The sequence below is a fragment of the Pollachius pollachius genome (genome assembly GCF_949987615.1).
Source record: "Pollachius pollachius genome assembly, chromosome: 9".
Lineage (NCBI taxonomy): Eukaryota > Metazoa > Chordata > Actinopteri > Gadiformes > Gadidae > Pollachius > Pollachius pollachius.
The window spans coordinates 14,162,495-14,187,444 of NC_136942.1; the positions used below are offsets into that span (position 1 = coordinate 14,162,495).

General features: G+C 46.6%; 1 pseudogene across 1 annotated transcript in view; it reads right to left on the reverse strand.

Annotated features, from left to right (window-relative positions):
* Nucleotides 1-4,076: 4,076 nt before the first annotated feature.
* LOC307080341 (neural-cadherin-like) overlaps nt 4,077-24,950 on the reverse strand; it is a 96,106-nt pseudogene continuing 75,232 nt past the window's right edge. Inside the window, exons 23-33 of the transcript in view lie at nt 21,376-21,590; nt 18,339-18,466; nt 18,061-18,188; nt 17,533-17,659; nt 16,530-16,713; nt 15,684-15,850; nt 12,895-13,159; nt 11,741-11,924; nt 10,362-10,612; nt 5,534-5,688; nt 4,077-4,742 (exon numbers count right to left, since the gene is read on the reverse strand). The product of the transcript in view is annotated as a neural-cadherin-like (transcript). The remainder of the gene's footprint in view (nt 4,743-5,533; nt 5,689-10,361; nt 10,613-11,740; nt 11,925-12,894; nt 13,160-15,683; nt 15,851-16,529; nt 16,714-17,532; nt 17,660-18,060; nt 18,189-18,338; nt 18,467-21,375; nt 21,591-24,950) is intronic.

Sequence of the window (24,950 nt, forward strand, 5' to 3'; positions counted from 1 at the left end):
ACAAATAAAGACCAGCATATGCATCATAAAGGCCCTCTGATATAATATAGAGAGTTGACAATTCAAAAGAGGTAGCAATTTAATCAATTTAACCCTGGAGACACCTTCACAGCTTGCAAAGTCGAGCTAACAAACTAACAGGCAACCTCTCTCTAGTCTACTAAGATAAAAATATATATAATTACACTGCGCGCATACAAATACATTTCAGGTTATGAATCATAAAAGGCCTCTGATAAAACATAGAAAGTTGAAAATTCAAAAGAGGTAGCTATTTAATCAACTTACCTCAGAAGTTATTGGGCGGCCAGCAATGGAAATGAATGATGTCCATCGCCATGTTTGGAACTATGCGAGGCTCCATACCCCGGAAGTAGGCGCTACAGCGGAGTCCAATGGAAGCGTCGCCACTCTGTTATATTTATCACTCTGGCGCGATCCAGATCCCTTAGTCACACCCACTCAGAGGAGGACTTTCCTCCTCTCTCCCATTGAACCCCATGTTATTCACCGGCCGCCAACACTTTCGGGGAAATGAATGGGAGTCAATGGAGGCCGCCTGGGAGCCGGCATGGAGGATCTCAGAATCCTTGGATCCTCAAGTAATTGTAAATAGGCGATAGGGGATGCTAATGTCCCTTTACCCAGGGAAACGAACATTACATATACAAAGGCATTAAAGTATATTTAAGGGCATTAATTCATTACAGTAAGTCTGGGCAATCTACATTTTTTTATTCTCAACAATGTTAAGGAGGATCTTCCTCCCTCTCCTCACTGGAGAAGCCTCCACTGGTGCAAGTATACTTGTAGAGCATCACTTTAAGTGACTTTACGTGCTTTACAGTACTGGGGAATTGGTCAACCAATCATTATCAGTCATTATCGGGTCAGGGAATTGCTGAATCTTTTTACAGCATACAGTTGGTAGCCTAGCACACACTACAGACACGTTCTTCGCTCAGAAGTCTGCTGGTCGCCTCTCAGTTTCTTAATCCGTGGGCATGATTAATGTGCAGTAGTGTAAACACAGAATCGAAACTTGTTGATTTATTTTGCTAGAGGGCCCTATTGGAGTAAACAACCTATCCAGGGCAGTTTGTATTTGTTTACTTGGCTTGGACAAAACAAAGCCATGGGAGCTGCTTATCACCCGTTTGGAATAGGTTTGAGGTCAATGGCTTGCCAACCGCCTTATTTCACAACGTGAAATAAGGCGTGACATTGACATAAGGCGTGACATTGACATTACATGACATTATTACCTTTCAAACGTGTACATTACACAAGGTCTCTATGGAGACCTCCCTCAGCAGGAGTGGACCAGCAGATGGGAGGTGCTGAGAAGAGCAGTCATATTCAGGAGAAGTAAGGTCCTTCTGTTGGGGTTTCCCAAAAAAGTCTTCATGAGGGCCTTCGACAGGAAGTGCTACTCGCGGTTCCAGCTTACTTAAAAGTATCACCATGATGGCCTGAGACCACAGACCACATGAACACAGACCCCATGAACACAGATCCCAGGAAGGCCTATGGATTCCGGAAAGAGAACATTCGATTTATTATTATAATTATAATAATTCATATTATTGTTTACATTTACATTATCGACATCTCTCATTATTATTTTGACTATTGTTATTAAACAGAATCTCAAAACAACCCATCTTCTCCCCCAACAAATCTAAATCTAGATTATTTTGGATATATTAGTATATTTATTGTCCATATTATTCATGTGGATATTTCATCATCTTGTTTATGTTTTATGTGTATGCTGTGTGTGATGTCTAGACTCCTGATAAACAGATACATATCGATGATAATATGTAACATTTTCTCTGAAAGGTTTTAGGATTAGCCACTCCTGTCATTTTGTTTTGGTTCCAGCGTCAGTCAATATAAACGCCCACTTTCTTTAAGAAACGCCCACTATTGATCTGCAGTAAGTGAGGTAGGCTAAGTAGCAATTCAGTCGAATTTACAATAGATGGCAGTATGTATTCACACAATAATTGTATCTTTTCTGTAGGCTTTATGTGCGCCAGTGTATACAAAATTCAAATGGCAGACTAATCTCGTTTGACAAGCAAGCTTCTTTAAGATAAATGGGCAGTCCACAGTGATTGTATATTTTTGTTTTCCCTGGAAAAGAATATGGGGATAAATTGAGAACACTAATGAAACAATTAAATAAAAAATATTATATATATAAATAAAAAATATTATATATAGCCTATATTATAAAATATAATTGTATTTTCTCGTTCTCTCAATTTTGTCCATCTCTTAATTTCTTTATATATTTTTTATCTCTTTTCCACAATCTTCTCATTCCCTTTTTTTCTCATCCTCTCAAATCTTTTTCTCTATTTGTCATCCTCTCTCTTTTTTTTCTAAACGTTCACGTTCTCTCCATCTTTTCAAACCCCCGCGCTCTCTTGTAGATTTTGTCCTTCATGTCCTTTTCTCCATGGAAACACAACGTAGGCTAATGAAATGTAGAGTAAATTATTACGTGTGGCCAAATCTGTGTCTCAGTGGCGCAGCGGAGATGGCGGTGGGTCATCATGTCCGGTGACTCATGGTGTCATGTCCCGCCGAGGGGGCGATCCATGTCACCTTGATTTAATGATCTGGACGACTGGATGACAGCGTTTCGCCTACCAAAGATCATTATGTTAGTCTTCTTTGGCTGTGCCACAGAGACGCAGCTGCTCGGTTGTTATAATTACAATCCACATTACTGGAAACCTCAGGTTCCCAAAATGACATCCGGTTTCAGTAGAGCCCCCTGCGCGAGACTTCAGTTCTCCAGAGCTGATGACAAACACCGTGCACCGAGGCGACGTCAGCTGTGATGTGCTCAGAGGTCATATTACATCGTATTGTCTCATTCAAACGGTAAGACGAAACCGTCTCCATACCTTTAATAATGACATTCCCTAGTTTTCGAGACGAGCTACTTTTCTATGCCCATCTAATAGGCCTAAAAGTTACCGGATGATAAGTAAACACCTCAAATGTCTGATATATAAAACAGTTCTAATCAATTGAAACAAATTAATTGAATTAATAGTCCACCACTAAAAAACATTTCCAATTGCTTGATCAATATATTTATACAGCCTGCCAAATCACGGTTGAATTCCAAGGGATTTTCTGGCCTGGGATTCTCCTCGAGGCATAATGCACTTGGGGGGGAAAATAGACAAGCAACACACGTCCACCAGCTGCATAGATCAGCGGACTCCCCAATGGCGTGCTCCAATGTCACAGCCGTTTGACTAAAGTAATCAAGTATACGGACCAGGAGGGAGACCGCCTGGGAGTCGGCATGGAGGATCTCAGAATCCTTGGATCCTCAACATGAATTATTGATTTGGATATTATACGTGTCATCCACATCAGGGTCTTGTCATTTGCCGGGGTGCTAATGAATTCTGAAGCCTTTCCAAGTTCACTCCAAAATAGAGGTCCCCCAGTACGAAAAGCATTTTGGGAATACTATGAAGGCATGTCTTTAAAGTGTTCAGTTTTGTACTGTTTACTTTGCATTTAATTCCCTTGGCAGATGGTGGATTCGATTTCCTAGTTTTCTCATAAGATCATAACACAGATATTATCAAAGATATTCATTTATTTCATTCAATGAAATAGAGATTTACAAATGAAACAATATCATCACAGAAATGGTTTCATCATATTGATTGTTTACAACAAAAAAAACATCTTAAGGGAAATACATTTCGCACTCAATGCCAGACATTTCTTCTGTAAACCAGACATTTTGTTCAGAATCTCAGGGCCGCCCTGAATTTGCTTCCTGTGGATTATATACTGTACAGTGCAGTGCCAAGTAAACAATACATCACACCAGATCCTTCATGGGAAAACATTTCATATAAAGAGTTCCTGGTCAGGTTTATCGATAAAGTACAATAATAGCAGACTTGACATTCACCCATGGCAGCCTGGCATTCTCAGTGTCAAGTCTCGCACTTCATCATCCCCGCGCTCCGCCTCGACTGGCGGCGCCTTGATTAACATAGCCTTTTGCACATCCCCCCGTCTCTCTCTCACCCGCTCTTTTCACAGTTCGGCTGCCCTCTGCTCTCCCTCTGCTTCTCCTTGGGGCCCCCGGGGCTCCTGCAGCGGCCGGACCCCTCGGCGGCCCCTCCCCTCAGCTCCCCCACCACGGCCCTCAGGGTCTTGAACCTGTCCAGCTTGCCCGGGCTCTGCTGCTGCTTGGCCCCGCCCCGGGCCCCTGCGGCGGCCCCGCCCTCCGAAGACCCGTCCTCCTCCGCCGCCGCCATTCCCTGGCCGTCGCTCAGGGAGCTGAGGGAGCGCACGGACACCAGGCCGCGGTCCTTGCGGCGCGGCGTTGTCATGGCGCCCGCTACATGGTTGTCGCCGCCGCCGCCGCCGGCCCCGCCCGGTTGCTCCATGTCCCGGATGACCTCGCACAGGTAGCGGGCCAGGTCCTGGCTGGAGAAGGACAGGCTGTGGCCCGTGCGCCTAAAGGTGAGGGGGGAGGGCAGGGCCTGCGTCTCGGAGGGGGGCACGGCCAGCCGCAGGGCGATGGCCGCGCTGCCGCTGCCGTTGGGCATGGCGCTCCGGCTGCCGCCGTCCGGCGAGGGCTTGGTCTGCGGGTAGGAGATAATGCATTGTGGGTAGCTGTACCTCAGGGACTGGGCCGGACTGGGCTGCAGAGAGCGCTGCAGCTCCACCATGTTAAAGGCATTCTGAGACACAGAGAGAGAGAGAGAGAGAGAGAGAGAGAGAGAGAGAGAGAGAGAGAGAGAGAGAGAGAGAGAGAGAGAGAGAGTGTGAGAGAGAGAGAGAAAGTGTGTGAGAGAGAGAGAGAGAGAGAGAGAGAGAGAGAGAGAGAGAGAGAGGAGGTGTAGAGATGTAGAAATCGTTGCCAATCAGTTGCTTATATTAAAGCAATTTTACATTCAACTCTATAACATGCATAGAACAATGCAGCTCATCTGCTTTTGCAGGCAGATTAGGTTATCTCTCTTTTTAATAAAAACAACACAATTGCGTGCCCAGAGAGATATCTGCAACAAAGGAAGCATTGATTATGCAAATAATTAATTATCTGATTGGAGCGTGGAGTTAACTGCTTTTAGCAGCACTAAACAAACAGAGGCATTGTCAGCCATTGGTGTGCACTGGGTCTAATTGACAGCGAATTAAACCGTCCACTTCGGGTCCCCAGGGAACCAATCAGGTGACGGTATCAATAAGTACAGGTTCTCATCTTGGCTGCCGACACCTTCTAGTCCCACAGGATGCTTCGTTTAGCGCTGGTCTACTAAAGTCACCAGGTGTATTTCAGTGGAAAAGGGTATTGGATATCTACACAGCAATGTGTTCGTTTACAAAACACACACACACACACACACACACACGCACACACACACGCACACACACACGCACACACACAGGCACGCACACACGCACGCACACACGCACGCACACGCACCCAGACATCCACCCGCCCAGACAGGGCCATTTGTCATCATACCTGATCCTGCTCGCCGCCACCTTCCTCGTCGTAGTTAAGCACGTTTTCCCGGATGTCCTCCCACTCCCCGTGGTGGGCAGACACGTGGTACACCCCCTCCTCCAGGCCCTTGTGCCGTCTCCAGCACGAGTACATGAACAGGCCCAGCATCAACACTGGGGGGCACCAGAGAGCAGGTAAGAGCGGTGAGTGCGAGGTGGAACCGACTCGCACGTAATTAAAATGACATCGGCAGAGAACAAAACCGCATCACACATCCGCTGTGAAATTGAATGAGGGACGTGAGTGGAAAATGATTACATATAGCTAGACATAATGAGCTTTTTCCTTATGATCTCTCTGCTGAGTATTTTTTTTTTTTATCACACCTCTGCAGACCTACGGTAGGCGGCTCCAGTACAATCATGCATATATGCCTGTAGCAGATGCCACGAAACAATATCAGAGTCAGCATGAGACCGTCTTAAGTTTCGACCGCATTCTTTGCGCTCTTGTCTTAAGAGATCTCTTAGTACTAGGCCTACTTACTCGACAGTTTGAACACACCGTGAAGGTACGCGCTTGCACGAACGCAACCACCTCCCCACCTATTCCCTTTGAAGTTGCCTCTGTTTCCTGTTTTTGGAGACCCCAGCTCCTTGGAAACCTATTAACTTGGATTTTGTGCTCCATCCTGGCCCGAACTCAAAGCCTCATTGTCTGGGCAGGGGCAGGCAGGAATACGGTGTATGGTGGTTTTTCTGTGTGTGTGTGTGTGTGTGTGTGTGTGTGTGTGTGTGTGTGTGTGTGTGTGTGTGTGTGTGTGTGTGTGTGTGTGTGTGCGTGCGTGCGTGCGTGTGTGTGCCGTCGTAGGAATATCCTAAAGCACACACATCAATCACAGCTATTGTGTGCTGAATTATACAACATGCTGGACTGACCTTTAAAGTCCATTAATCTCAACCAATATTTTCTCTACCATCTGCCAGGCTGCTCTTTTCTTTCTTTCTTTTTTTGATCCTACACTTTTTTTGTGCTATCTGTTTTTACAAGTTCTTACTCTATAGCTTTCCTTTGTTTTATCTCTTCTATTCTCTTCCCCACGTCTATAGTGGGAACTCTCTCTCTCAGTCTCTCTCTATCTCTCGATCTCTCGGTATCTCTCTAGCTCCCTCTCTGTCTCTCTCTTACTCTCTCTGTCTCTCTCTCTTACTCTCTCTCTCTCCCTCTCTGTCTCTGTCTCTCCCTCGGTGTCTGTTCCTAGCTCACTCTCTCTCTCTCCGAGCCCTTGTTAAATCCCTTCGCCGTGTGTCTCCCTTGCTCAGTCCCCGCCTGGCCTTTGCCTGGCCTCCGCTTTTATCCTTCACACTCGACGGGCTCCATTACAGCCCCAAAAAGATTTATTTGCCGTCTCGTACGCGTCGTCTTAATTGGGGGACCTTGGAGAAGCTTAGGGGTGATGACATTAATCCAGCAAAAAAAACTTGATTGAAACCAATGACTGAATTAGTAACTAAGCAAATGTTCGACAAATGTTACACGTGAGCAGATGGTTGAGGTGCGGGAACATTCAAGCGACGATGGATTAAAAGAGCGAGAGGGAAGGAGGGTTAATTCAGAAAATATGATCCCAGAAATAAAGTCTAATAAGTCTCAAGTTAAATCAATGTCTATTACAGGCCTGGTGTTTACCCTCTATGCGTCCATTGCAGTGAGAGCTATATTGCTGTGAGCACCAGTCCAGCCGCTCCCCTAATTGTTGGAGGCTATTCCTATGCGGCCGCATTGCTGAGCAGAGATTTTGCCGAACCTAAGCTTGTTCTTCACGCTCTAACCCTGTGTTGCCTCCGTGTGGGCAGGAGCCCAGAACAATAGATGAGCTGACCCGTCTCCGTCCCTGCTGTGCTGCGACGACACGGAGGAAAGGCCAGACTCCTGATGAGAGCTGAGCTCAGACCTCCCTTCTCACCCCTGGTTTTAGCTGGTCCAGCTCTCACCTCCACCCCCAGAAATCACCTCCACCCCCAGAACTCACCTCTTCCCACCCCCGACTTCACCTGAGCCGGAGTTCCAATGCAGAGACCCCTGGTGTATTCCCTCAAGCCCATTATCACACAGACACACACACAGGCACAAACACAGACACACTGGCAAAACAAAAACAAGCCTGCAGAATAAGTGTCAGTGTTTACAAACTAGAGACAGTGAACGCTCACTACAGAGAACAAATAAAATACCTCAAGACACCCTTCACTCATGCAGCACATGAAAACACATACGCCCGGGAATAAGCAAACACAAGCAGAACACACACTTAGAGGAGAGGACAACACTCCCTTCCCTGACTCACTGTCATAAAACAGTACACGACAGACACACACACGCCATAAACATCGTGATTACAGAGAAACCGGGCCCCGATGGCCTGAGCTGCTGTTGATGCTGCTGCTGCCTTGGCTGCTGCGTAGCATTCATGTTCAACAGCGCACAGAGCCCAGTTCCTTCCCTAAGATCAATATCACTCAGATGGGAAGGCAAACATAGCAGTCATTCATCAATCCATAATGTGCCTGCCTTCTAGCTTTCACACTCCTGCTACCAAGCAGACATTATGATGTTAGCCCGCTGCGCACCATGATTGAATACGGTGGAACAAATACAACAGGAAAATAATTTGTACCGTCTCAGTTTTGAGTCTGGGAATTAACTTTCCTTAGCCCAAAAAATAAAACAAAATAAGAATCACTTTCTTTAAACTTTCTGGTTTTCGATTGGCTGCAGTGAATGCCTGTGTTAACGGACTCAGGGTTTTTTTATTACGAGAAAAAACAACTTACAATCGATGGGTCGATGGAATGGGGCGAGGAAGGCAGTGGAGGACAAACAGAATGACATGATGCATGGACAGTTGGGTAAGAGCAGATGAAATGTTTATTTTCATTCAAAAACGCCACGTACAAATATGTTGCAACCTCACTTCATAGTCTAACACCTCCATGAAATGGGCAGGCCAAATGCCACGCTATTATTTTGGAGTGTAAGCCCACCCACGTCACATCCTGTATAGACCCTAATGAAGCACGGGCAGGACGGACCAGATCACCCTCTCTGGTTTTGTAATTGGAACATGCTGAACACACACAATCGGGCTAGCCTGGGATGGCTTGTGTAGAGCTTAATAATGGATGATCGTTTTAACTTTTAATGCAGGGAGAGACGGCGCAGGAGTCCCACATTAATTTAGAAACCGACCAGCAGCCCCTCTTAGTGCTCAATATGTGTGTCTGATGTGTACGTGTGTGTGTGTGTGTGTGTGTGTGTGTGTGTGTGTGTGTGTGTGTGTGTGTGTGTGTGGTGTGGGGCTGTCAGGGGCTGTTATTGTGGTGCTGTTGTGGGGATAACTAAGACTAACTTTGGGGAAGAATTATGATTAGTGTGGCTGAGGAAGGGGTCATATAACAAAACAGGTCTGTGAGATCTTCCCCTCTTGGTTGTAGATCTCAGGACGTTTTAACGACCTGTGATCAAGTGCTGACGTCTGTCTCCGAAGCCTCCTATTGCTAATATGAATCACACCAAGGATTAACCTGGGAATCTCCTCTGACTGGAAAGGTCCGGTTTTATTATTCAGTAAATCAGGGATCATGGGGTATAATGGCCGGTGAGACTTCAATGACATGTCCACAGTTTTATTAAGCATGCGACACATGGACTTAAATAAATGATGCGATGGCCGCACTTTATCGGCTCATTAACAAATCGAAGGGTGCTTTATAAGTTTCACTCAAAAGTGTCAGCATAACTGATGGCCCAATACTGGCGACAGACCTCAGGGAACTGCTGAGGCGATTATAGAGGTGGGGACAGTGTATTGGATCACCTGGTGGTTTTAATGGCTTCCGGTGACAAAAGGGGACTCATAAACCGCCTTGTGTCTTGTGAGGACCCCGCACGCCATGCTCACATAAGAGGACAACAAAAAGACACAATCGCACACGCACACACACACACACACACACACACACACACACACACACACACACACACACACACAGGCGCAGATAGGCAGGCACACACACGATCAAACAGACACGAACATATGCACAAAATCCAAACGGGGGGGATGTGTCAACAGTGATTGTGATAAATGTAGGTGGGTTAGGGCAAAAAGGGCAAAAAGAAAATTGCAGAGACAAGCGGCTGGAGAGATGAGAACAACCACGTCATGGCAGTAAAAGTAAAAAAACAGAAGGATCTAAAGTCAGCCGGACAGATGAAAAATACGACTTGAAGGTTTGAGCGTGTGGTGTGAATCCAAAGTGGAATATGGGAGGAGACAGGGAGTGTTAAAGTGCTGGAAAGAGATGTGAACGTGAATAAAACTCCTATGATTGATAAAATGCCATGTATTTTTCCCCCTCAATGTACGTCTCTGCTTTATGTTTTCACATCAAAGTCAGGTAGGTTAAAAGCTAAAAACGAAATGCTAACATATTTCAGAGATCAATACAGCCGTAGCATCAATCGATCCTCAGCCCCCAAAAAAATAAAAGAATAGAAAATCAAATACAACTGCCTTTTCTAAATGATTGTGGTTAGCGAGTTGCCAAGACAGACAGTGTAGCGTCGGTAAACAAACCAGATTATTCCCTCTTTATTTGCACAGATGTGGTGAGATGAAGGGGAGAGGAGTTTAAACAGCACAACGTCGGAGCGGGCCCCGCGATTGTTGTGACGTTCAAACACAAACGATCCCCGACGCATGAAGGTGGCAGCGTGTTTTGGGGGTTCGTTCTGGAGGTTTTGTTCTGTCACCACAGGTAGAAGAGGACGTAGTCGACATAGCTACCTAAGAAGGCCAGGATGCAGATGCAGATGGCGAACATGGAGCTGATACTGAGGCTGCTGCCGTCCGGATTGTGCGACATGGACGCCGTCTGCTCGCAGTGGCGCCCCCGGAACCCTTCCACACACTGGCAGGAGTAGCGGGAGGGCGAGTGCGGGACGCAGGTGCCGTGGCGGCAAGGTCGGCTCGCGCACAGCGTGTAGATACACGCCTTGCCCGCGGCGCCATCTTTAGTCAGGTGTCCCGGGGGGCATCTGATATCGATCGGCGGGAGAGGACGAAGAAAAGGGAGGAAAAAAAGAGGGAGGAAAAACAGAAGGGGAGAAAGAGAAACACACCAATGTGAGACAGTAGAGATAGTGCTGGAGGACACTCGGGAAACCGTGTCGGATGAAAGGGAGAGCTAAGCTGACACCATAAAAGCCAACCCCCCAAGGTGTTACAGCACTTATATAGAAGAGAAGAAGAGTGCGGGATTTCCGCCGTCAGAAGAAAGGCTATTGTACTCCGGCAGAAAAATGCCGGAGGAAAAAAAAAGGGACGCTGACATTTCTAAGGGTCGGCTTTGCCGTCGGCGGTGCTCCATTCCTCAATGATGTATCATTGTTGGTACACGTGGTGTGTAGCACGACGCCGTATCCCTCACACCCAGGTATCCCTCACACCTACACGCTGCGGATACAGAGATGCAACCCGCGGGTGTACTGGAAGCAAACACATGGACATCTGCCCCATCCCATATCGCCCTGAGCTCTTTCTCTCCCTCAGATCGCAGTGGGGGGGGCAACCCGGGCTGATGCACCTCAATGCAAAAATAGCCCAGACTCGGGCTTCTTAATTGCTGGTGAATATGTTACCAACTCTATGCGTATCTGTCTGCTCTCCTACCCTCTGCTGCTCCTCCAAGGAGCACCCTAGTTTCCGAGCGCATGAATGTTTAATCCTGAACGATATCAGTTTAATCAGAGACTAATGCATTGTGCGGCCTGAGTGGGAATAACATGAACATGCTACTGTTCCCGGGGGATGCCATTAATTGTGGTTATGTGCGCTCGACGCACACATGCAGACACAGACACACACACAGGATTGGAAATATATGTTCTGTCTAAACAACGCACCATAATGTAGAGATTGCACCAAACTGGCCTACTTAAGAGTAGTGTCTGAGTCCCCTTCTGCATGTCATCAGTTGGAACTTATATAACCCTAACCCTATCATTCATCAGAGGATAATGCTGTCGTTGTCAATGTTGAGGGCACTATACATGCATTTAGACTGAGTTGTATGTCGACCTAAACTGACACACGTGTGCATCTGCTTCTGATCCCAGCACAGGAAAGGATTAGTGTCAAATGGGAACTGGTGCTCCGCAGCGTACCTGCAGTCGTGGTGCCTCCAGAGGTCCACGCAGACGAAGGGGGCCGAGCAGTGATGCTTCCTGCAGGCGTCCGAGGGGCAGCCCGGGGAGACGCCCTGGGAGCTGACCAGCTGGACCCCCTCCGAGGGCAGCTGGCCGTCCAGGGGCATCGTCCGCCCATTCAGCCGCAGGTGCCGCAGACAGCCTGAGAGAGAGAGAGAGAGAGAGAGAGAGAGAGATAGACGGACAGACAGACAGACAGACAAACATAGAGAGAAAGAGAGAGAGACAGAGAGGGAGAGAGAAAGAGAGAGACACAGAGAGAGAGAGAGGGAGAGAGAAAGTGAGAGAGAGACAGAGAGAGAGAGAGGGAGAGAGTAAGAGAGAGGGAGAGAGAGAGAGAGAAAAACACATCATAGAGGGCAAATGAATAGCGAGCACTGACAAGAGGAGGAGAGCTGGTCAGAAGATGATTCATGGAGATGATAAGAGAGAAGAAAGGGAATTCTTAAAGTCGTTAAATTCTTTCAATTTGCACCGGCAATAGAGCCATTAGGGCACTTGTCCTTAGGCTACACGTCTTGTCCGTGTGTGGATTTACATGGCGTACCCATCCCCGGCAAAAAGGCCTAAATCTTTGATCAACGGTAAAGGCTGGTTGGTTTTGGTTGTCCAGGACAGAAGCCGTTGTCAGGCAGTTCATTCTCTCTGCTAAATAAATTATTTATCTAAACAGGATACATAAAGCCTGGGATTGCATCAGTAGAAACGCTTAAGGGGTACCGTAGGCTAAGGCTAAGGCTGGAACAAACTCAGAGAGGCTCATGGAAACAAACAGAAATACAGAAACACACAGAAACACACACACACACACACACCAAATGAATCATCATAAAAATCTTTAAGTAGTTGCATTGATCTGTAATAGATTCCTCTCCCACCTAAAAACTCACCTATGTATAAACCTGTCAGATCATAAATATCATACCAATTCATAATCGTTTCAAATAATTATTGGGTTCATTATTCAGTGAGATTCAGATGCACAATTGTGCATTGGAATATAGAAGAGCTCTGGTGCTCTGAGCTTTGTAAAAAGCAAAGATATCCTACAGCGCACTAATGTAATACAATCATAAACGTAATGAATGTCATCAATCATTCATCAGTTATACCGAGGAAGCTGCGGTTATGTCCGGAGGGGAGGGCGTTCCCAATCATGACTGCTGATTGGTCGATGATGAGCTCTTGACTGCGCCCGGGCGACGCGGTGACCTCTCTCCGTCCTCCGCCCCCGTCCAAGCGCAGGGTGAACTCTTTGCCGTAGCGATCCAGCTCCACCTCGTGCCAGTCCCCGTTGTCCACGCGGTGGTGGGGCAGCGTGAGGTTGTAGTCGCCGTCGCCCAGGTTAAAGAGGACCGACAGCAGGCCCTGGGACACCTGGGACACAGAGCGGAACCTTGGTCCATCTAGTCCACACATCCAAGCTTTCCGTTGATCAGACCGTACACAGAAACGAAATGCAATTAATAATCAATGCAATCACTTGTTTAACGTTGTTTCATGTTTCATCCCTTGATTAGTCTGAATGTGTATATTATTTACTTTGATTGCAACGCTGATTGAAAATAAATTGACGCCGAGCTGTCCTCATTTGTCATTAGCGTTGTTATCACGTCTGATCTCCTCGTCAGATTGGCATCATTGTTTAAAAAACGGTAGAGCGGAAAACATTTTCCTAATTTTGTTGACAAGCGAACGCACTTCTTGAAGTGAACCGAACAATCCCCCGAAGTAGGCCGTCTCCCACGTTGGCTCCAGGAAGCCAACAGAAAACAGAAAAAGCCTTTGCAAAATGACTAACAGGGAATCTGCCTGTGGAAAAAAACGTTGAACAATTTAGGATTGGGAATTAATTAAGTTACTCTGTGGCCGCGGTGCTAACCTGACATAAACATTGCTCCTAACAGTCGGCCCGATGGGAGCGTCTAAAAGAGAGCTACAATTATCTGCAGCAGTTAAGGATGAGCGAAGGCAATAGACTCTGACTGTGGGCTGAGGCCAACACCGCAGCACCAAGCACCTGCCCCGGCCCTAATTGGAAAGACTAGGGGGAAGATAACCCAACGCGTGATGTCTGTTGCGCACTCAGCGATACCACCTTAAAACGGCGGGTCTGTCCTTCAGTTCATCCAACAGAACCTCCTCAATTGATCTCTCAATCAGGCGTTTTATAGTGATGAAGGGTTAGCACAATGGGAGTCGCAATGGGATTGCATGATTTGTGGGAAGTGTTCTACAAAGATAAAATAAGTAATACATAAATGGAAATACCTATAATGACATGCACTACTGTTCAAAAGTTTGGGGTCACTTCCAAATGTCCTTATTTTGAAAGAAAAGCACTGTTTTTTTCAATGGTACAGTGCAATTATGTTAGCATTGTGAAAATGTTTGAATAAAAGTGTGAGTTTTCATGGAAGACAGGAAATTGTCTGGGTGACCCCAAACTTTTGAACGGTAGTGTAAATATATATATATATATATATATACGAAAAAAAAAGTTTGCCCAAGCACACGCTGAACAAATCGCCAGACTTTGTTTGTTGGTTTGTCTGCATTTAACGTATTACGTTAAATGCAGACAAACCAACAAACAAAGTCTGGCGATTTGTTCAGCGTGTGCTTGGGCAAACTTTTTTTTTCGTCCTTCAGAGGGGAAAAGACTGGAGAGATACGGTGCGTTAAATGATGGCAGGATTTTGGCAGACCCACCAGACGGACAAGTGTTTCTAAGAGCTTAAAGAGAAGGACAAGGAAGCTGAAAGGCTTCAGTCTGCTGTCGCAGGACCGACATCACATGCTATTCTACAGAACTGGAGTGGCTTCTGAAAGAACTGCCCATGACAGTGAACACCACAGGACATCCTTTGCCCTCATGGTGAAACTGGCTCAAAGAAATAAGGACACCAGAGTTTTTACCCTCCCAAACTTTTATTCGATATCTTCCATATACGAGCAAGCTCAAATGTTCAAGACATGATTGACAGGTATGGTGCTTGAACATCGCCCCCTCCCTCATCTCACCCAAGTATATGTTTGAAAAACGGGTCACTTGGAAGACAGCCGGACAGATGCAGACAGAGCCCTGAGCTAGTCAAGAGTGACAGTTGGCATCAAGAGCCGACACCTCAAAGCCTATTGGCTAACAGGATAGCAGCGCCTACCAGAGCTCCCTGTGTGAACTGTGTCGGTGCAGGCAAGGGTGTCAGGCATCCTGCCGCACCGACTCCTATAGGTGGGCAGCGGGCAGGTTCAAGGGGTCGCACCCAGAGCCCTTTGACTTGAAAGTCGTCGCCACACCCTGCGCCAAGATGGGGTAAGCTCTTGTTGAGATTTATTTGGCAACGAGGCAAAACAACCACCTGTCGCCTGTGGAAAAAAACCAACAACTGCTTTCATTTCGTGTATGAGATAATCACCAGAGGTAATCCCCCCCCCCACCAGCCCCAAGCCCCAAGCCCCCACCCTACACATTAAAGCTGAATTACAGAGGGTGTGCTTTTTTCCTCTGCCTCACTTAAGCCCTGGTTAACGACAAGGGAAACGGCTGCCAGCACCGCCACTTCAGAGTGAGTTGTGGTCGCGGGAAGACAGCTACGTCACCGCACACCGGTGAACACACACTCCGCTCCTTCCCCGCCCATTCCCAGACCCGCCGAGAGACCTTTCAGAGAGCGCATAAAGATGTCATCACCCCATTGCGGAGACAGCCCGCGCATCCGCGCAGCACACCGCTGTGTATTTAACCCTGAGATATTAGTCACCGTTTTTAGAAAATGACAGGCACATCACACTGGCCTTTGATTTCCAGGGCCTTAATCGCCATAATGAGAGCCCCGCAAATAACACACCAGCGAGAGCTTTCAGAGGCGGCGGGGGGACGGGGTAAGCCATTACCCACCTCCAGGCGCAGGTACTCGTTCTGCTGCGGGGAGATCAGGCTGACCAACACCCCGCTGGAGGAGCGCGTCCGCACGCCCACCTCCAGCCGCGTCTGCCTGGCGGGCAGCGAGCCCAGGAGCTGCAGCTGCACGTGGCTCCGGCCGCCGAAGGAGAACTCGGGCACGGCTGGTAGGAGGGGAGAGAGAGAGAGAGAGACATAGAGAGAGAGAGAGAGAGAGAGAGAGAGGGTTAGAGCACACATGTTGATTAAAAAAGAGAGAGAAAGAGAGAGAGAGAGAGAGAGAGATAGAGAGAGAGAGACATAGAGAGAGAGAGAGAGAGAGAGAGAGAGAGAGAGAGAGAGAGAGAGAGGGTTAGAGCACACATGTTGATTAAAAAAGAGAGAGAGAAAGAGAGAGAGAGAGAGATAGAGAGAGACATAGAGAGAGAGAGAGAGAGAGAGAGAGAGAGACAGAGCGAGAGAGAGAGACATAGAGCGAGAGAGGGTTAGAGCACACATGTTGATTAAAAAAGAGAGAGAGAGACATAGAGAGAGAGAGAGAGAGAGAGAGAGAGACATAGAGAGAGAGAGAGAGAGAGAGAGAGAGAGAGAGAGAGAGAGAGAGAGAGAGATAGAGGGAGAAAGAGAGAGAGAGGGAGAGAGAGAGAGAGAGAGAGCATGTGTATTAAAGAGAGACACATAAAACACATAAAAAACATACACACACACACATACACACAAGCGAGTACTACGTGTGCTAAACAAACAATGCTGTGTCATGTTTCATAAGATGAAAGAATAGGCAGACACAGACACACAGATGCCGTTACAGAGGGGGCGGCGAGAGCCGTCCCCCGGACCCACCTTGTTTACAGCGGGGCCCCGTGTAGCCGGGCCCACACTGGCACACGGAGGAGCCCCTCTCTCCGTGACAGCGGCCCTTCTCGCCACAGAGGGCGGGCTGCTCTGCGCGGGCGCAGGGCCTGTCCGTCAGACTGCAGCCGGGGAGGGTGTTGACGGCCGCCGCCGGAGAGCCAAGGTCATACATCTGAGGCAAGACAGGCAGGGAGAGACACGAGCAAGAGAGTGAAGTGAGGTCAACAAGGGGCATGAGAGAGAGAGAGGAGAGAGAGAGAGAGAGAGAGAGAGAGAGGGAGAGAGAGAGAGAGAGAGAGAGGGAGAGAGAGAGAGAGAGAGGAGAGAGAGAGAGAGAGAGAGAGTGGGAGAGAGACGGACAGAGACAGAGAGAGACACAGAGAGAGAGAGTTTAGAATAATTTAGCACTGTCAAACTTAATAGGCCTATTATCAAATAGCCTCATTCTGGTATCTAATTCTTTGTCAAATGTCTCGGCGAGTCCATTGTATAAATAGTTAATCACGTTTATTCAGTGACTTCCTTTTCAAAGTTATGACATGGAATGGTCCCTCGACTGAATGGCAGAAAGTATGTGAAAGGAAGGTTGGAAGGTGTAGGAGAAGAATGTGAGCCTGAACACATTCTTTAAATTGTGTTCATCTTTGCCTACGAGCTCCTCTGTTTGCTTTCAGCTCAAAAGGTAGAACTGGAGAATTGTCGGGGAGCGATTGAGAGAGAGAGAGAGAGTGAAGTGTGCATGAGACCTCAGCATGTACTAAATCTTCCAGTGTAGCCTTGAGCGCAAATTTATATTCCTATTGAAGTGGAATCCTCCGGCAACCTTGCAGCCCGCTATCCAAACAGGTCAAGAGCAAACACTTCGGAGAGAAAACACACTCGCTTTTTTTTTTCTTGCAATCAATTCACCACCTTTTTTTTGGGAGGAGTTCTACCTATGAGGATCTCGTTAGAGCCCTGAGATTGGGAGCTACTGTGACCAGCGCCGTACCCTGCTGTCCACGGCCAAGTTCCTCATGCAGCCCGTGAAGTGCTTGTACCGGAGCTGCGGGAACTCGTAGGCGGTGAGGTTCTGGTCCAACCCTCCCAGCTGCAGCACCGTACTCCCATCCACGTACCTGTGGCGACAAAAAACAAAACAAAACCGTGCACGTGTATTTAAAGTGCACGGCCTTTGGTCTGAGGTGGCCAGAGGTGGCTGTGTAGCTCTAACCTGCACTTTTCAGAAATAGAAGGGGAAATGGAACCGCAAATGCCAGCACCGGCGTAGAGAGTCTATTGAAGCAGGGACTGTAATTCAAGCTCTCCCTCTGCTATGAATCAAAAGTTGGGTGTAGGTGATGTGCAATTGTGTGAATCTGATTCATGGAAGCGACAATTAATGCATCAATGCGATTAAAGGGATAATTGTTCTATTCTGAGAACCAGGGTGTATATATATATATAAAATATTAGTATATATATATATATTCCTTTCTGAAGGACCCTGAGAAGGCTGTAATCACTCTGCATCGTCTACCTGTCACGATTGGGGGTGATGCCCCTTATCTCACAGGAAGACCGGTCCTCGGTCATGGCCCACGAGTCCACGCCCTCCGTCTCCATGACGATGGCGCTGGAGCATCGATCCAGGGTAAAGCGCACCTCCTTTAAATTGGGCAGAAGTGGAGAGAGAGGTGGTGGAAGTCAGGGACCTGTGGCCCGCTCAGCTGTTTCACATTGAGCCCGTGAGAAGTGCAGCCATAACGTGGACCAGCTGCCCAGCGCTGAAGAGGACATAGAGCGCGGCCATCTTACTTTACTGCTGCTGCGTACATCCAGGCGATGCCAGCGTCGGTCGGCCACCCCCACGTTGTTGGGCAGTTGAAGGACCAGCGTCCCTGAGCCGTGGTTGACTTTTAAACAGGGCGTTCCACCGATGAGCTCTGCGGGCAGGGGGTGAGAGACATAGAGAGACATAGAGAGAGATAGAGAGAGAGAGAGAGAGAGAGAGAGAGACAGAAAGAGAGAGAGAGAGAGAGAGAGAGAGAGAGAGAGAGAGAGAGAGAGAGAGAGAGAGAGAAAGAGAAAAAACAGAGCAAGAGAGTTGTCAGCTCACTAATTCGTCCTAGAGAAAAGTATTTTGAATTAATAAAAGAAAGCTGAATTTGATAATTAGGCTTTGGAACACGGATCATAACTAGGTTAGCATTAGGCTTTTATCTATGTGCAATTAAACCAAAGATAAATAATGTACAACAGTATGCCATTGGAAAGATCCAAATGAACACACTCTTTTTCCGGCAATAGTATGAAAACTTTTGATGGGGGCTAAAAATAGGCAACTAACCTTGGAACAACAAACCAACAAAAACGAGCTGAAAACATTAACCACTGATAGACAATCCCCCGGCCAGACAGGACGTAACAGAGTGAGAGAAAGACAGAGTACCGAGCAGCAGCACATCAAATAATAAAGCAAAATTAAATTAAAAAACCGAATGATAATTACATCTAGCCGCCAGACCTAATGTTGAAAATTAAATCATCAGGGGAGCGGAGCCTGGGAAGGAATGGAAGATTGCACCATGGATGTCTGTGTGTACGCCTGTATGACTCTCTGTGCGCTTTTATGTATGTGAGACGGAGGCAGGGAGAGTAAGAGAGAAAAGGCAGAAAGAAACTGAGACGAGAGAGAGAAATCAATAGCTATAGCAGCAATAGCCTTCAAAGTTCTGCTTAAAGTCAGTCCCGACATGTGATGTGAGTGAGCGAGAAATAATTCATGTGCAACATATAATGTTTTCGTAGAAGGTGCTTCTTTGGTATGTGTGATTCTATCAGCAAAGTGGGTCAATGATGTATATGTGCACACCGCAGGTTTTCTTTTCATCTTTAGCTCTAACCTGGTGCCATTCAAAATGTAAAGGATGACTTTGGGGGGGTTTTCAGCCTGGACCCAGTTTTGCCTATCATTTTGGTTCTGAGAGACTAATACGGACAACAATTTTTGAAATTGGTTCAGTATTGAGCGAAAACGCTGAAGCCGTAATCTGTGAAACGGGCTGCAATTTAAATCTTTGAGGCAATAGCGCCCATCAATGGAGGTCCTCAAAGTGCCTGTTTTTGCCACTGACAGGCTCGGACTGTTATTATAAGAGTCCGACAACTTTATGGAAAGGATCCCGAAAGAGAAATACAGCTGTGAACAACGTGTCTCACCAAGGCTGGCTTAAAGAGGAGTGGAGTTGCTGGAGGAGAATGGTGGAAACTTGATAGAGAGCTGGAGAGAGGAGGGCCCCTGGTTTGTTGTGTCGGACTACAGAAAGTGTAGCTTAGTGACTTGTTATCTAAAACAGTGGTTCCCAACCTTTGACTGGAGGTGTACCACTTAATTGTTGTCAAGACCTTTCGCGGACCATCCCATATGCAAACGGTAGAAAATTGATAAACTCACAGAAAATAATTACTGCAAGAAGGCCATTGCCAGTTGAAAAACAGCGTAGGAAAAATAGTCTGCAACGCTGCCTTATGCTCCCGTTGTGTTTGTTTAGCTATCACAAATTAAAAGAGATAACCAATGATCAAATCACCTGCAGCATCACAGGTTGCAAAAACACTTCTAAAAGATTTGGGTGAAGGAGAGTTGAGGCTGTAATGACAATGGGGACATTCCTGTCCCTATTGTCATTCCTGCAACAAAGCTACAACCAGACTTTAGAGGAAGACCTTGCTTTGAGCGAGACTTGGCCGGCAATAACAAACAAAATGTGAAGAGTAAAAGTTGGAGTAGGGATCCTTTCCATATTGTTGTCATACACTTAATAATAACAATCTGAGCCTGTCAGTTTAGTGGACGTAAATGGCTGAGGCGCTATTGCCCCTTGGGGTTACTTTGCAGCTCATTTCACAGATAACTGCTGAAGAGTTCTGGCTCCATACTGAAGCAATTTCAAAAATTGTTGTCCTTAACACTACCAAAAATTATGAGAAGATAGCGTCTAGGTGGAGAGATCCCCAAGGTATCCTTCAACAGACAGTTTATTCAGGGCAGTAAATACATTTGAACAAAAAACAAGTGACTGCACTGAGACTCGCTACCCCAAAGGGTTCATTAGGAAATCACAGAAAGGAAAACACGTAGAATGGTGCACGTGCAGCAACACATTAAAGCAAACAAGTATTGTCTCATGATACTATCCCAAGGTTGTGCTTCTGTTGGCATAGCTAATTATTCCCATACATCTCCTAAGGCACGGTTTCACACACACACACACACACACACACACACACACACAGACACACACACACACACACACACACACACACACACAAAAACAAACTGACACACACACAGAAACACACAGACACACACACAAACGCACAATGGAGAAAATACACAGGCACACTAGAGCACAAACATACTAGAACACACGCAGAAATACACACATACAAATGGACAAAGACAGACACACACACACACAAACACATGCACGCACAAACACAGACACACCAACACACACACACACACACACACACACACACACACACACACACACACACACAACACAGACACACAAACACACTGGAGAATAAACACACGCACACTGGAGCACAAAAATACCAGAGCACACGCACAAACACAAACAAAGCCACACACACCCACGCCAACACACAGACACACCCACACAGACAGACAAACAGACACAAAACACACACACACACACACACACACACACACACACACACACACACACACACTGAAGCCCAGTAAGGAGTTCAGTGGGGATAGTGTTTGTGTGTGTGTGTGTTTGTGTGTGTGTGCATGTGGGTTTTTGTGTCTTTATACCCATACCTATGGCCATGTAGTCCTCGGGCTCCCCGGGCATTAGCGTAGCCAGTGGGCCAGCGTACAGAAGCAGTCCGTTCTCCTCCTCGGTCATGAACTCCACAGAGAGGTGGCTATCAAAGCAGGGCTTCATGGGAGGAAACCAGGCGTAGCCGTTGCCCAGGAAACTAATTCCAGTCTGCTGGCAATCAGGGCCCTCAAACTGCAGGGGGCAGCGGCACCTGGAGCACACGAAATAACAGAACCCTATTAAATGAGGGGAGAATAGGCATGGATTATCTCTTCGCTTTTAGCTGACAGTGTATTGGTTTCTCTTTTCGAGCCATGGGTTTAACGAAAAAGGGGTGATGCCGGTGGGTTGTATAGCAGGGCAGTACCCCCCTTACCCTCGACAACTGTGACAAAACGGCTACCTTTTTCTTATTTTTTTCCTTCTCTATTGAATTAGTCACAAAGAGCTGAATATTCCCTGCGCCATTACGTCAATTAAGTATGAACATAGTGTTTCTCCGCTAAGTTCTTATCTAGCAGTGCTGAAGCCACTGGAGACGGATCCCGCTCTGCACGTCTTGTCTCCATTGTCAGGACATAATTAATTCAATTCCTCTTACGTTCAGACGCTCACCATAGCCATGCTGATTTTTACAGTCTGTGTCTCTCTCTATGCTCTCTGTCTGGTTCTATTTGTCTCTCTCTCTCTCTCTCTCTCTCTCTCTCTCTCTCCCTGTTTATCTTTGTCTCTCCCTCCTGATCTCCTCGTATTTGGATCTCTCTCTCTCTCTCTCTCCCTGTTTATCTTCGTCTCTCCCTCCTGATCTCCTCGTATTTTGATCTCTCTCTCTCTCTCTCTCTCTCTCTCTCTCTCTCTCTCTCTCTGTTTCTTTCACATTCTGTCCTCAAGATAAATGCAATTGCCTTTTTCCCCCCACATTTTTTCCTTCTCTCACTTATCTACTATAATCGGAAACAGCGTTAAGGATCACAGCTGTCACAGATGAACCACATAACCTCCCCCCCCGCCCCCAGTGTCACTATGCATCCACCTTTCCCAATTGTATGCATCCTCATAACTACGGGCATTAACAATTGGCAGATGGAGAAACACAGTGCGAGATCCATGCCAGTGATGAAAAACGTCCCTTTCAATCATGAAATGGGGGGAGCTGTGGGGGTTGGGTTGGGGGTGTACGGGTAGAAAGGGAAGGGGGGGGGGGGGCTCCTGTCCCCCATTACCGGGTGAGGCATGAGAGGCAACGGGCTGGCTTTACTGATAATGTCAAACCCATCTATTTTCATGCAGCGTCTGAGGAGGGCGAGAGAAAGCTCTGTGTATGCCGAAAGCCGTTAAGGGCTGTTTCTCCTTGCCACGCTGTTTATTCTGCAGAGACAGGGCTACACATGTCAGGAATCCTGATCCTGCCAGTCCCACCGCCGGGACGTGCTGGGATGCCTCTGCACCGCGCATACATATGTAGACAGACAGGCAGACAGACAGGCAGGGCGGAGAACGGCGAAAAGACGATCGGACGGACACTAAGACAGACGGACCGAGAGCACACCGCCACCTTATTCCGCGCTGTTCTTTTCATCTGAGTTAGGGTGAACCGTGACAATCCCAATGAGAGTGCTGCTGCAGCTGTGGGTGTTTTTCTCTCTCTCCCCCACCCCACCCTCCTCTCCTATTCCTGATGGACAATTTCAATCAGATGCTGTGTAAGACTTCCTGTTAGACGTGGCATGCATGGTTCTGAGCCCACTGAAACCCACCAACAAAGATTGATTATTTGTGCTTGGGCTGCCAAATGGTGTGAGGACACACATGACAGATATATGTATAGTTGCATCCCTATTCCTTCCCTCCGGGATACCACACAAATGATGAAAGCACTTTCAAATAACTGCAATTTTGAAGCATTAATTAACTTGTATATCAGTTATTTCAAAATTAATAAAGCATTATTCCTACACAAATAATTAGTAGTAAGAAACTCCTAATCTGTTCAAAGATTAAGAAGATAATCAGATAACGGTTTGGTTTATATAAGACCATTTATTTAAGACTATTTTCAAGTGTAACTTAGTAATTAACACTTTAGAAAGTGTTGAGCTCTTTTGTGTGAGCTCAACTAAAGTAAGGACAATTTATTCCTTACTTATTTATATGTCAAAAACAATTGTATTAATATCATTAAAACATGTCCTTTGAAAACAAGATTTCCAGATGTACCATTTCAAAAAAGATTTCAAATGAAAAGACGGCAGTAGATTTAAATGTATTCAGCCTCGGTTGCCGGGTCCTGTCCTTGGAATGCCCTGGTCTGCAGTTTGAATTTTCATGGCTTGAATTATCCAGTCCGTATTATGACCACTTGAATATGAGTAATGCATACTGTATTATGAATATCTGCAACTTGAATTTTTGTATTTTTGTTTTTGAAATGGTTCAACTTGAAATGCCATATTAGAATTTCAAAGAGGTGAATTCAAAGCTATTATAAAAAAGCTATGAATTTATTTGAGGGCTGTCATGCCTCTGTGAAATACATTGGAGTTCCACTTTGACATCATATTCATCAACCTACTGTAAGCCAACCACCAAATGTTCAATTCTTCAGTTCGTGATCATTAACCGATTGACAAGCACAGCTGAAAAATGCTTTAAACCTAATCCTGAGAACCAAACAAACTAAACTCTGGAGAGATAGAAAGGGATCTTGATTTAAGTAGATTCCTTTGGATTTTCCAAGAGTTCCTGACACTTCCTTTGGATGAAGAAAGCATCTCTGCCTTCGGTCAGGGACTAAAAGGGACTCCTCACAGCGGCTCTGTGTCTTCCACTGACAGCACTTCTTGAAGTTGATCTTCCAGTCCGCTAAGCTCTTTGGTATATAACCCCATCACAGTTACTACAACGAAGGTGGAAGCCCATGAAATTGGTCAGCTACAGTCAAACTGTAATTTTGCCACTTTTTAATTTTGACCATTTAAAAAGGCACATTGTGCCCACACGTGTCCAGTTGTCCTTTCTTTGTTTTGTTAAAGGTTGGTTATTGAGACCATCCACTACCATCAGCAATAACACATGATGACTACCAGTTATCAGCCAAGGACCAGCCCATGATCATCCTACAACTGTTACAGTCACCATCCTTCAACCATAAACACCACCATCGCAGTGACCATCACAGTGAACATCCTACAACCACACAGAGGACATCCTACAACCATCACTGTGACCAACGTAGTGACCATCACAGTGACCATCACAGTAACCAGTCTACAACCATCACAGTGACCATCACAGTAACCATCACAGTGACCATCACAGTAACCAGTCTACAACCATCACTGTGACCAACGTAGTGACCATCACATTGACCATCACAGTAACCAGTCTACAACCATCACAGTGACCAACGTAGTGACCATCACAGTGACCATCACAGTAACCAGTCTACAACCATCACAGTGACCATCACAGTAACCAGTCTACAACCATCACTGTGACCAACGTAGTGACCATCACAGTAACCAGTCTACAACCATCACAGTGACCATCACAGTAACCATCACAGTGACCA